Source organism: Amia ocellicauda, chromosome 2, assembly GCF_036373705.1.
Source record: "Amia ocellicauda isolate fAmiCal2 chromosome 2, fAmiCal2.hap1, whole genome shotgun sequence".
NCBI classification, from domain to species: Eukaryota; Metazoa; Chordata; class Actinopteri; order Amiiformes; family Amiidae; genus Amia; species Amia ocellicauda.
Window position 1 is genome coordinate 16,228,001 of NC_089851.1, and position 14,726 is coordinate 16,242,726.

Below are 14,726 nucleotides of genomic sequence, written 5' to 3' on the forward strand. Positions count from 1 at the left end.
ACAGTGGTGGTGGGGCAGTTTAGACACCTTCAAGAAAGACATCTGTTGAGTTTATGTTAGACCAAAGGACACTGCTTTTTAAATGATTTCCCATTATTTTCAAAACGTAATTGGTGCAGAGCCTTTTATTTAATTCAGGTATTCACAACGTATATATGATAACTGTGAATAGATATTACTATAACTACCTACTATAACAAACATCACCACCACTACCACTACTACTACTGCTACTAATACTAATAATCATAAACAGTTTTATAAGAGAATGGAATTAACATGCTATACATGCACTGCTCTCCATCTCAAATAAAATAAAAATCAGCATTATTTTATACTTTAAAGTATCAGAACAGACAATCACATGGGGAGCTGTCATACTACTACTTCTGCAAAACATTGACGTCGCCTGGTAGTTTATAGACATAATGGCCCTCAAGATGAATGGAAAGCTGTGCGAGTTTCCTTCCCAGTTCAAAATCAGATGCCGAAAAGCCCTGCGCATCACACGCAGAAAGAGCAGCGTCTCAAGCCCCCACGCTGGTCCAGATGCGGCGGGGAGAGACTCCGCGCTACGTCACTGGCGTAGGCGCCCCGGTGAATGGAAAGGTGCGGTCGCGCTCATTAGCATTACGTACACACAGCAGCGCCGGGAGACGCAGCACCAGCAGCAGGGAGGGCAACGCAAAAGGCAAAATAAAGCCTCGCAAAACGCATCCTTCTCCACGCTGCCTCGGATTTCACAGGGAAAAAACCACGACGTGAAGCATGAGCGAGGAGCAGACGCTGGCGTTACCCACCGAGCAGCATTGTGGTGAGTCGTGCGAGTGCATTGCAGCGTTTGGGGTTAAATGACCTTATACACCGAGCATTACCTCACAGGTAAATATCAGCTGATCGCGCTGACAGCTCCAGTATGTGAAAATGCAAAGCCGTGTTTTCTCCCGCTATTGTCCTTGTGTTTGACGAAGAGGTTATGGGATTACACCCTTTCGTTTCGGTATATACGTCCAAAGAAGCACATATGATGCTACAATCAGGCATTTTGCTTCCCTGTTCAGATCTCTTGTGTGATTGTTGGGATTGCAGGGCACTGCGGTGTAAATGTGAAAGCTGCCTGGCTCATCGTCTCTGCAGCCTGTTGCCCTATCCGATCACGATCATTGATGGAGGATGTTTGTCCAGAAGACATTAGACACAATTGATGAGGATGAGGAAGGATAGTTGTCCCGCTGATCTGGACGGTCTGGCTGATGTCCACTAGTATGACGTGATGGTTAGCATTTGCACACTCACACACACGCATCTTCAAGGTGCTCCTCGGTATTGTTTTACTGCAAAACAACAACAAAATATATTAAATAGTATTATTATAACAGCAAGATTATTGTTACATCAAAATGGTAGTTGTCATAATACAATCTAACGGCAGTAAATCGATACACTGTAGTCGTGCGCTTATATACATGGCGATATTTGTGTTACATTCCCTTTGCACTGGAAATAATATTAAAAGAACTGTTTGCCGCACAACGATGCTACTCTACTTATTAGGATACATTTGTACTTTAAGAAGAAACACATGTCATTAATGTAACTCATTTAGGTGCAGGATGTCACCCGGGCGGGCACACACGCATATATATATATATATATGTGTGTGTGTGTGTGTGTGTGTGTGTGTATGTATGTATATATATATATATATATATATATATATATATAAAAGAAAAGGACAACATAGTTATACCGTTATTATTGTCTAAGCAAAGCAAGGAAGGAAACAGAAAACAGGAACATAGTTGTCAATTCATTTCTAAATAAACCTATTCTTCCACATGCTTTAATATTATTTTAATGAAGACTTTTTTGTTATACCTTTAGTTATGCTTTTTAATATAGAATTCCAAGTATTTCACTTAGCCCGATGGGTTTGTGCTAGCTCATTATCATGCTGCCGACATGCACTGTGCAGAGAAAATGTACATTTTATCAATGCAAAGCTCAGTCGTTTTTAATTAAAGCTGGACAAGAGAATTATACACTATACTAGCACCTTCTGTACTTGCATTGTACACTGCAAGGATATAAGACTGGTAAACGAACAAAGAAAGGGCTCCCCTTACATGCTTTCTTGAATAAGGGAACACATGATTATTCTGCATGTATGTACCAGTAATCTTTTCAATAATCATGCCATTATGTAACCAGATACCTCTATATAATGAACTTATGGTTCAGGAGATTCCATACCTAATGATTACAGCACTCAATATCCATATCTTAAAGTCATCTGGCTTGAGTCTCTGGTACTTTGCAATCAGATGTTCTTCAGGGTTTTCATGTTTGCATGTTGTGCTGTACATTTGCAGTTTGTTTCTATGTAATTGCTTCTTCCAAATTTCGTTTTGGTGAGATTGTATTTGTATGATTTGAAAATGATATGGCCATTCACAGATCATTTAAACAAATTCAGCCTTTGGCAATAAAAGTTGATTTATATTTACAGTTGATCATTTCAAAAAGTGGATTGAGTTAAAGTGTTTTACTGTAATTTTAAATGTAATCACTATTGCAGTTGACCCCTAACAATTGCTTAGGTATGGTTTTCAGAATGTACCCTTTGGCCATAGGGGTCAATGGAATGGCCTCGGAGACTGCATGTCACCTGTAATTCAGATTCCTTTGTTTTTTTTTTAGCAATACCAAGAAGCAGTGATGCATGATGGGGGAAGTGGTCCAAAATCATACATTTTTTTCATACACCAATAGAAGCATCTTATTAATTATTGTCCAGGATGTGTCTTGTCATAGACTATAAAGAAGACTTGCCTTTGTGGAGCTTCCATCACTGATGGGGGCAGGAGTCTGCACACACACAAAGTTCCTCAAATCACGGTTTACTTGAATTTTCTGGTAAAAGAGTAGAAAAGTAGATAAAAGATTAAGCACAGGGGCTAGTACCAGACGAAGCAATGGTCAGTTTACGATACATCCTTATCTATATACTGTTGTAGTGAAAAGTATTCATAGTATTCATCAAATGTATATGCATTTTAATGGAGAATATTCTTACAATAATATTTTATTACGTTTCTCTGACACCCTTACTTGTAATTTAAGTAGACCAAGTCGTACATTGATTGTTCTTTGTGTATCTCTCAATATTCTTCAGCATGTGAAAGGTGCAGAATATAAAGGGTGCAGAACTGTCAATAGCCGTCGGAGAGAATGTTCAATATAATGGATCCAAAACCCTTCTTTAGCATTCAAGGCTTTTGTGAAATATTTGTAGCTTCCTGCAAGGTGACTGTGGGGCATGAATGTAATTGTGTCCCTCTTAGAAAAGATCTAACACACATTTTGTGTTGCCTGATGACAATGGAACATGTGTTTACATTTCTAACCCCTCTTTATTTTAGTCTAAGGCTGTATATTCCATCCTGATGAAGTGGTTTTACACAGGATGTGCAGATGTTTTTAAATATAGTATTCTATTATGCTTTTTGTCACCACCATGCACCTCTTTTTCCATACAAATCAGCTTTTTGTCTCACTGGTGATGTGGTATGATTAGCACTTTCCTGCTTAATCACTTGCCAGCTGACTGTAATATAAACTATACACAGATGTGTTTGCATGTTAGTGTTGAAGTTTGCCAACCACAACATTTTGCACTTCAGCGTAGTACATGTTTCTCTAAAAGCATTATGACATGATCAATATGAGGGTGTTTTCAATGCAGCTTGTTCATTTTGTTGCATTCAAACAATGTTCATTGGAGACATTCAAATGCTAATTTTACAGCCCTGTTATTGCAGATTAAAAATCCTGTTTTTGTTTTTTGTAATCAAAACAGACTTGCCAAAAGCAGAAATTACTTTTGGGGTTCTTCCAAAATATTTAAGCTTCAGAGAAATTATTAATATAGAGCAGGTAAAGTGAATGAAGACAACACAGACATTTCTGCACTGTAGCCTTTAAAGATCAATCCTGTCCGCATTTGGGAAATAGGATCTGAATACTGGAGAAACTGAGCCATCATCCATTCTTACATGCTTCGTTTAGCAGATAGAGTTATCAAATATGATATTGGATTGTTTAGTCCTATAAGAAATGAACTGTTTATCTGATTCTTGAATTCAAAACAGGGGGTCCCAGGAATGTATTTGCTGGTACTACATAACCATCTGATTTCAATTTCGGAGTGAAACCTGTTTGAAATCAATACCGTTTTTTCAGGAATATACTGGATAAGGCACAATTTTTATCTTTTTTGCATTAATATCAACAGTGTGTAGAGTGTTCCTGTTACTGTGACTGTATCATTCCCTCTGGAATGGGTAGAACTATCAAAGCCCCCACGTCAAGGGACCGGACCTTTGGTGTATCAGGTTTGTGGCTGTATTAGGGTTATGCAAAACAGGCATTCAGAGGCATGTTATGTATTGTGAACTGATTGCGAACAGGGGTCTGATCACACAAGCTAGAATGGAGACATAACCTGGATTGATGAGCTCAACCCGTCCCTGGGGTTTCTGCAGAGTTTAAAGGAGTTTAGACGGGGAGAGTGTAACAGGCCTCAGTGTGCAATATGTGTCGTCATTCCTTCTGGACCTGGTGGAGCTTTGTTCAAACCCCCTGCATCCGGGGAATGTTTTTTTTTGGGCAGCGTGGGATTGTTGCTCTGCTGGGGCTGTGTGGAAGCCCGGAGGTGTTTCTGAAATGGAATTCCAATGGGTTCTGATGACGCATGTCAGATATCTCAATTCATGTTCTCTATTCTTTATCTAAATAGGAAACTGAATGCCCTGCATGGAGCTCTTCTTTTGGGCTGATTTTAAAATGACCTGTCTATAAGACATATTATTGTACATACAATAACACCTACAGGGAGTTTAGATGTGAGTTTAAAGATTGAGTCCATGGGATAAGACAAATATAACATAATACTTAAACATTTTGCTAAAACCCTTTAAAGAACATACCTATGCCTTTTCAGTGCCTTACAGTACTTGGGCAGGAATTGGCAAATGCTGTTCTAAAACACATTGACACCACAGATTCTCTGACTTATTATTATTGCTCATATCCCTGAAGTGGTAACACAGGAACATATTTTTCATGATTTCATAGGGCACAGAATATTTGTATTGTTTTTATCATATTTCTGCAAGAGGTCAAAGGACTCAACAGAATAATATCCCTCCCCTTAACTTCAGATACATCACTGGTAGTCAAACGTTATTGGGATGTAAACTGCAGAAGGAAAAGAGACATATATATTAGTTAAATAGCTCTTGCATCATGATTAGAAGCATAACACTGTAAAAAATACGGCTACATGTTTGTAAACTAATTCCCCTTGGACTGAGCCACCTACACAATTTAGTGAACAGCAAACCTCTGGAAAAACATTGAAGATATACTTGTAACTGATTTCCAGCTGTTACGATTAACATTGCCCTATTTGGTATAATACTCTTGGAATCGGGGGGAGCTAAATCCATTACCATAGTAGGGATGAGAAGTATGGTTTTAACAGGATCCACTATTGGTTTGTAGGCTGTTCACAGCAATCACCAGAGACTTGGCCAGGCAGGCATTCCAGCTCAGACTTCTCTTCCTGGAACAACATGTACATTTGGACCTTCTTAAAAAAGGAACTGGCATTCTTTTCCATTAACCTTTTTGTGAGCTGATCTCTTTTTTTATTATTATTATTTTTAAAGATTAAGTTCGAATATATATATTTTTTAAATGAGAGCAAGCTCAGTCTTTCATATTATAAGATAAAACAGATCTTGCCTGGCCTGGTTGGAATGTCACATGCTTAAGAATATCCAGCTCTAATATATACCATAAACAAACGACCCACCATATTGTATCCTGTAGAATGAGGAATATAGAATGGAAGCTATTTTAATTAGGATGTGCACTTTCCATGTCCTGTAGTTTTTTCAATACATACTCTAATATATCAATCCTTAAAAGTATGATGAATGTGAAGAGGAATGACTGACTTAAACTTCTTTGGCACTCACTTAAATCCCCACATCCTTGTAACCCCCCCTAGTTAAAACAATGATGCAATATAATGGATATGCTGTATTTGTCTGTTGGTATAGTCTTAATCTTCTGCTCCATCTTAAGGATTATGCAGTCAGAAAACCTTGATTGCTGACAGTAACCCTTAAAATAGAAAAGACTTGCTGGCGTTTGTGACATGTGCTGTTTTGACACAATTGTTTACGTGGGATCAATGCAGTTCCTGGAGACCCAAACCAGATATTGTCTTTTCCCCAGGATTATCATTGTTGTGATAGCCGCCAAAAACTGAGATTTGTATTGATAATTTGAACATACTTGGAAGTTAGAAATAATACATTTAATAAAAATGAAAATCGTTTTGAATATTTTCTTACTGTTCAGTTATTTAACAGCATTCGACTCCACTATTTATTTATCACCAAAATGTTCAATGCAATGCTTTTACTGTGACTATCTTGTCATTTTATATTTTTGCTTGTTTCAGACTCATAGGAACCCAGACATGGGCTCTTTCAAATACTCTTTTTAAGAACAATAGTTAATTATAATCAGAAGAACATTACAGTATTTGAAACCTCGGCAAGTTGCACACACATACACACACACTTAAATTTATTGGAAAATATAGATTTTTTCACTAAGGTGATTTGAATGAGAAGAGACATTGCCGTTCTTCATCTTTGCACACGAGTTCCACTTCAGTTTTCCTTGAGTACAGGTTTGTGAGCTCGGTGAAGACCTATAAAATCTGAAACACTGAGACTTCTTTAATGACATGAGAAGCATTTTGATCCAGTGGGCATTCAAGTCATGTTTTCTGTGATGGAATATTCACATCAAGCCTCTGACTGCAGCACTTTTTTTTCAGGGTTTTATTCCTAGCGAGAATTTGTGAATACATTTCGAAAATAAAAAGTCACATGCTGTGTGATTACATTGCCCCTGAAAAATAGTTCAAGTTTGCAGTGAACAAAAAGGAATTTCCACCACTCTTAGAAAGATGACAATGCGAAGAAAAAAAAGGAGATTTGAAACCAAAGATGCTTTAGATCCGTGAATAATCTTAAAATGAATAGTAGTCTGGGTTCCCAATGAGACAATAAACCGGAACAGGATCCACATGCTGTAAGATCCAAGTGCTCGTGACATTGCCACGTCATAGTTGTCCTGACCATTTACTGATCTTAGCAGAACCCAGAATTTAGGTTATAAATTTCATACTGGTGAAGAGAAATTAGCTAAACAGCTAACACATGAGAAGTCCATCTAACATAATTCTCTGTGGGCATTTTGCTGTTGGCTGTCAGTCACGGAGGATTTAATCCCATGTTTTATATCATGCCCTGGGTACTTTATTCTTGTCACTTTTTATTTTTTGTATTGTCCTTGTGGATAGCCAATCAGATGTGTGCTGTGTCACTAGCATTCCCTGGGTTGACAAATAAGGTGGTAAACCTGATTTTAAAAACAGACCTGTGTAATATTTCAAGGAACTTTAAAAACTGATATTGTTTTGCATATGTTAAACAAGGAAGGACTTTTCACTTCATATCAACTGTATAGTCCATCCACCACAACACTGATGTCAAATTCCCAGTTTAAAGAAAATACATTTTTTATTATGCGATTGAAATTACATTTTCACATTTTTATTAGTATGTTTTGAAAACAGCATCTGCTCTGGATCAGTCTTGTTTAGTGTCAAATGATAATTTCATAACTCACCTACTTAGAAAACAGACCAGATTGTATATAGAGCTATAGGCTATAGTAGTTTGCTAACTTTAGAGCATTTATAAAGCTGGATTCCAATTGCTCATGTTTTATGTAACAAATCATTTCCAGTATGATTCAATAGCATAGACAGGTTCACGTAAGATTTGTTTTAATGTTTTTTCTAATTATGAGTTTAATTCTATTATTTTTCTAATTGCTCAGACAGAAAACAAATGTTCATTACCCACATTAATAGCTTTTAAATGTGTGTGTTTGTGTATCTTCTTAGCAATGAGGTGTTAGGGAAAATGTTACTTAAGCATTATGCGTTGGTGTACACTTCAGGAGTAGAGAGCAAACCAAACTAGAACGTCTGCTAGAGTAATTTCTTAGCAACTATGTATCCTTTGATTCACACAATTCATATTTTTTTGCAAATTTAAGAATAAATGATTATTAGCCAAGTCCACCCACTGCCCAGAAGTTCTAAACACATAGTGATAAAACTATATAAAATTGAATCTGTGAATGTTACAGAAATACATGAATTATCAGCTCTAACTTAAAAGTGTGTTGGGCGCCTGATCTTACTCTCATCATGGTAAACTGCTATCCACCATTAATAAATCAACCAATAAACAACATGTGAAATATTGCAGTCAGTAATTTGAAGGATTTGGTTTTGTAATTTTTCACAAGATTGGTACCTTATTCATTCTTAGTCCTATAATTACAACATACTTTTAAAACAATTATTATATATTTCATTTGATTAGGTACAATATAATCCCTTTTAAACCTACAATTTCAGATACATCTCATCAAAATACAAAGTATGTATGTATGTATTTTCTTTTTTTTTTGGCTGAGTTTTCCTACATCGTACATTGTATGTTATTGTGGCCAGTAGGCTATAATATGAACATATGAACTCATATGAACTATGAGTTTGTATTTTCTTCTTTTGAAACAATCATAGAAATGAAAGCGAATGACACATTCTGTTAGTTTATGATTGCCCATCTCACAAAGCCATACTGCTAGTCAATATCCGAATAAGAGTTTGATTAAATGGAAGATGACGAAGCAATATTTTTGACTCTAAGAGCATCACTTAATGATATGACAGTGTTCTTAGCCTACTGTCGATGCTGTTATATTTTCTAGTCACAGTGTCAGCATACTACCCAGCATTACTATAATACTTCTTTATCTAAATGAAGACTTATTTTTTTATTGAAATTGGTTTTGGTGTCTCAAAGATAGTGTATTATACAAATAAACAAAAAGATAATCCAGTGTACAAACAACACAGCAACATCTGTTTTTCATGTGTTGTTTGTGTATGTCTAACAGATAGGAATGTTATTTTCAAAATAGAGGAATGCAAAAATACAAATATTTGATGTTGTATAGAAAAATGCAGTCATTATTACAGTAATTAATACAACTTCAAGTCTTCAAAATTTAGTTTTGTTGGTTTACTGTCTAAATAAGCACACAGTTTAATGACGATCTTAACAATGTTTTACATGTCAGATAACCACACAGCTAAACCTATTTCACAGTGCTCAGTTTTTCACTAAGCTGGCAGTTATAAGGGCTATTAAATTTTACTATCCTACACAGAGATGGATTGGCTCAGTTTAATAGCCTCCCTGCTGCAGTTGCACAGTCCACGATACACTCGAAAAGAGGCTTCACCTCTGCCACACCATTGCCTGCACGGCCCAGATTATTGCCTGAGGAAAATGTAAAGTTCCTTCAGGGTAAACTCTTTGTTTGACACCTTCAACATTATGTGCTAATTTAATAAGCAGTGTGGATAAATTATTCAAGAAAGCTATATTGTTTTAGCTGATACTATATGTATAACTGCTTGAATAGAATAATGGAATTATTTGTATCAATGCCTTTTGGTGTTCCTGAATGGGAAATGCCTACACAAGCTCTTTAGTGATGCTGAGCCCAACCCACACTTGTCTTAGAAAGTCACAACTTATGGATTTTCATATTACTTTCATATTGCTTTTTTAGCTGGATTCCATCCATTAGATAGCCATCATGGTTTAGGTCAATGTAGTACAGAAAGTAAATGTGTCAAATGTATTTATTTTTTATTATCTGTGGAATTTTTTGCAACAAAACCTAGTGAATGTGTCACTATAAAAGCTAATTAACTCTTACTTTGGGTAAGACCACTTAAAAGAATGTATCGTAAAGGCTTGCTTGTGTTAGTAAGATTTAGTCCAAGATTATAATACTATTAATGTAACACAGCTTACAGGGTGGAGGGGAGAAAGTCTCAATAATTTGCGATTCATTGCCAAGTTTATATGATACATTTTAACGCTGTAACCAATGTGTTTCTAAATATCACCCCTTATGCTTTTTTGTTGCTTTGCCCAAAGTAAGATCTGCTTTGCTTTTATAATGACTTATTAGACCAACAAATTCCCAATGGTTTTGTTGCAACAGTGTCGACTGATAATCTATGTCTGTTTTATTCAGGATTTTTGTGCGTTTGCTTTTCTTAGCAGGTGAGTCATGTAGAAAATATGGCAGACCTCTTCCACATTTGTGTGTTGTTTCATGAAACTCCATGGTTCTTTGAAAATGTCACATTTAATTTAATAGCAACTCCTAATAAAGCAACAATTGTGAAACGGAGCTGACAGTGTTTGGCTTGCGTATTATGCAATGTTGCATGTCTGGATCGTAGATTTTTTTTCTTTTGATTTTCATTGGAGGATTTGTTGAACACAGTGCCCTTCTCCCACAGGTCAGTCAATTTCATGGTCAATTCTTTCAAAAAATGTCTACTGTTGTAAATTCAAGAACATAGTCACAGACCCCAGAAATGGTAGTTAAGTGAAATATGTAAAGATTATATCCTTTGAACTATGGTTCTTGAATTAATAAAACAGAGAATTTGGAAAACAATTAATTAGAACTAATTTGACAATTAGGGGTGTTAAGCATGCTGAGCTTTGCTGTGACTGTAGTTTAAAATGATTACCATAGCAGTTTAGTTTAAAAAAATGAAGCAAACAGATGTTGGCTGTCAAACTAAATATTTGTATTTATTTTGAGTTAGATTTTTACACAAAATGTAAAAGTTTAGTTTTTTAAGGATTACCTAACATGTAACCTAGGTGCTGCCTGTGTGTTGTACGAATCTCCTTTAAAAGGTTTATTGAATGCCTAGTTATGTGGATAACATAACTCCATCAAGGTAAAATTCCAGTACAGTAAAATGAATTGTTCAATACAAAAATGTAGCAGTCTAATTGTGACTTGTATAGATGGCTGCTTCTGTTGTATCCCTTTCAGAAACAAAAATATGTGAAGTACGAAGTGTCATTTAAATGCTCTTGGTTAAATATGTACCTCTTTTATTGGCCTGTTATTCACTACTGCATGAGTCACCATTAATTTGTGACTTATCTTGTATCACTTAACTTTCATTTTGCATATTTAACCAATTAGAGTGAGATTTAAGATTTTCACAATATTTATCTTTTTACACTGTGAATCAAAGCATATCTATAGATGATGGATACCTAGCATGCCAAGATGTTTGTGTAATTATCCTGGTGAACACCATTCTAATACAAAATAAAAATCCAACAGAGGAAATGTTTACACAATCAGATGCTATTTGCATTCAGTTAATCTCATATTTGTATCTGTTTTTTAATTTTGTTTGTTTAATAAGTAGTGCTAGTATTGAACCACCAGGGATAAAATGTTGATTGAATAATGGTGGACTTTTAGTTAACCATTTAAATAATGTTTGCCTATGTATTTAGTTTGGATGGTTTCAATGCTTTCATATTACAAATATATTTGTGCATTTGCAATACGATTTACCATGCTCTGATTGCCTCATTTTCTTAATCACAGTGTAAATTAATAATAATAAATTTAATCTAATATTGCTAGTATATAACTCATCTAACGAATGTCCTGAAATATTACATTAACAAATCAGATCTCAGATCTCAAGTCTGTAATCTCAAATGCTGTACAGTCAGATACATGCCTGCTCTGTTCCTATCTTATACTACAAGAGAAGGGTTATAGAGGAATATAGGACAACATTGGTTCCTATATCTAGACAAGATTCTAGAGAGTATTTGTACCATTTGTAACTTGTAACATTTGCATTATTTTAAAATGTTAGAACTTTCAAATACTGAAAAAGGGAAATAACAAAAGGCCATTTAGTTTAATGGGTAGTAAAACTTAGCAGATCTGATGAAGTTCTTGCCTGTTTAAAAACCGGGTACTTTGTACTCCTACAGTACCTGTTGTTTCAGGTGCAGAGTGCAATTTCATGTTTGTTAATCTCATAATAGTGCTGTATGGAAATGGGTTTCTGCATATGAAATCATCCTTTTTTTCTTTTTTTAAATTATAATTTAGAATTAAATTAAAAAAAAAAATACTTACAACAATGACTATCCGATTTGAGATGCAACATAATGATGCCGATGCAGATCTTGTGGGAACCTAGAATGACATTGGCACACCCATTATATTCACAAGCACTTGTTCATACAGTGCATGTTTCACTATAATAGCTATAAAATATATAGTTTATTTGATTCCTTAAGCACAAGGACTGTATGAAAGTGTGCTTCTGTCATGTGACAGGGTAAACAATCAAAACCATGCTTCATTTTTTATACTGATACATTTTTCATTATTTTGTATAGGTAAAAATATGACTCCAGGGAAGTAGCCAACTGCTTGATGCTTTTCAATTTAATTATGTTGACTAAATTATTTTTTGCAGACATGTTGTGTTACACAAACTGTACAAATAACCAGCTTTCTGGATGAATAAAAAGTGATGTGGAAAGAGAGCATAATATGTTTTTGTTGTTGTTTATGTATGTAGTTATGAAAAAGTTCTTTATTTTGATCGAGTTTGTTTCATTATACTCCAAATCCATCTCAAAAAACAGCCCTTTAAACCCTGTATGTGCATCTGTTGTAATATACATCCAAATACATCACTTTTTCTGCTGTGCAGAGGTTTCATTTCTTCTGCATCACAATTTGACTGTAAAAAGAAGAAATGTAGTAATATGGTTTCAGAGAATGTGCCTGAAATTATCAAACTGTTAATAACAATTGGAAAAATGGTAACTGCACCTTTTTTATAATTATATAGTTCTATACTACTTCAGATCAGTAACTAAGTATTCTAAAGTAACTATAAAACATATTCTTAGCACGTGCAATGGCATTGTTTATTCAGCTGAATCATTTTAATAAGTGAAAAGGTGGTATAATGGATCCACATGGTATGTGTGTATATTTTAGGTTACAGAAATGGAGCAGATATCAAATAAAATAAGTGGGAATCTGGTTCAGCCTCAGTTATTTACTGACAGCCGGTCAGATTTGTATGGTTATCTTTCAAGTTGAGGATAGTACCAAAAGGGGGAGGGGCCTATGTTGTTATCATGGGACCTCCGTGAACACATTTTGCATAACAAAGCTGCCTATTGGCCACTATACACTATCACGCAAGCAGCCCTTTATACCTGCTTGTATAAAGACCATAACATACACTGGAACATCCTCATTTTGCCATTCATCCCGGGATATCCTCTCTTCAGACTTTACTTACACTTTACTAAAGCCTCTCTATATTGTGGCACTGTTTAGGGTGAACATGGCAGTGCAGGTGCAGGTTTATTTACAGTAAGTAAAACAAAGAGACTTTTAAACACAGCAAACAAAACCCTAGCTCCTTGTTCAGCCTAAACTGATAAGTTCGTAGCCGTAGCCGTAGCCATAGCCGTAGTTTTAGGCAGGTGTGAACAAATCCATATTTGGTGTGACCACCCTTTGCCTTCAAAACAGCATCAATTCTTCTAGGTACACTTGCACAAAGTCAGGGATTGTGTAGGCATATAGTCAGGTGTATGATTAAACAATTATACCAAACAGGTGCTCATGATCATCAATTCAATATGTAGGTTGAAACACAATCATTCACTGAAACAGAAACAGTTGTGTAGGAGGAATAAAACTGGGTGAGGAACAGCCAAACTCAGCTAACAAGGTGAGGTTGCTGAAGACAGTTTACTGTCAAAAGTCATACACTATGGCAAGACTGAGCACAGCAACAACACACAAGGTAGTTCTACTGCATCAGCAAGGTCTCTCCCAGGCAGACATTTCAAGGCACACAGGGGTTTCCAGATATGCAGTCCAAGCTCTTTTGAAGAAGCACAAAGAAATGGGCAACGTTGAGGACCGTAGACACAGTGGTCGGCCAAGGAAACTTACTGCAGCAGATGAGACACATCATGCTTACTTCCCTTCGCAATCGGAAGATGTCCAGCAGTGCCATCAGCTCAGAATTGGCAGAAAACAGTGGGACCCTGGTACACCCATCTACTGTCCGGAGAAGACTGGTCAGAAGTGGCCTTCATGGAAGACTTACAGCCAAAAAGCCATACCTCCAACGTGGAAACAAGGCCAAGTGACTCAACTATGCACGAAAACACAGGAACTGGGGTGCAGAAAAATGGCAGCAGGTGCTCTGGACTGATAAGTCAAACTTTGAAATATTTGGCTGTGGCAGAAGGCAGTTTGTTCACTGAAGGGCTGGAGAGCGGTACACGAATGAGTGTGTGCAGGCAACAGTGAAGCATGGTGGAGGTTCCTTGCAAGTTTGGGGCTGCATTTCTGCAATTGGAGCTGGGAATTTGGTCAGAATGAATTGTCTCCTCAATGCTGAGAAGTACTTATCCATCATACAGTACCATCAGGGAGGCATCTGATTGGCCCCAAATTTATTCTGCAGCATGACAACGACCCCAAACATACAGCGACAGTCATTAAGAACTATCTTCAGCGTAAAGAAGAACAAGGAGTCCTGGATGTCATGGTATGGCCCCCACAGAGCCCTGATCTCAACATCATCGAGTCTGTCT

General features: G+C 36.4%; 1 protein-coding gene across 1 annotated transcript in view; it reads left to right on the top strand.

The window, feature by feature from the left end:
* The first annotated feature begins 613 nt into the window (after positions 1-613).
* Positions 614-14,726, top strand: part of dtna (dystrobrevin, alpha) — a 103,413-nt gene continuing 89,300 nt past the window's right edge. The window contains exon 1 of the mRNA XM_066719622.1: positions 614-814. The gene's annotated coding sequence lies outside the window, so the exon portion shown is untranslated. The remainder of the gene's footprint in view (positions 815-14,726) is intronic.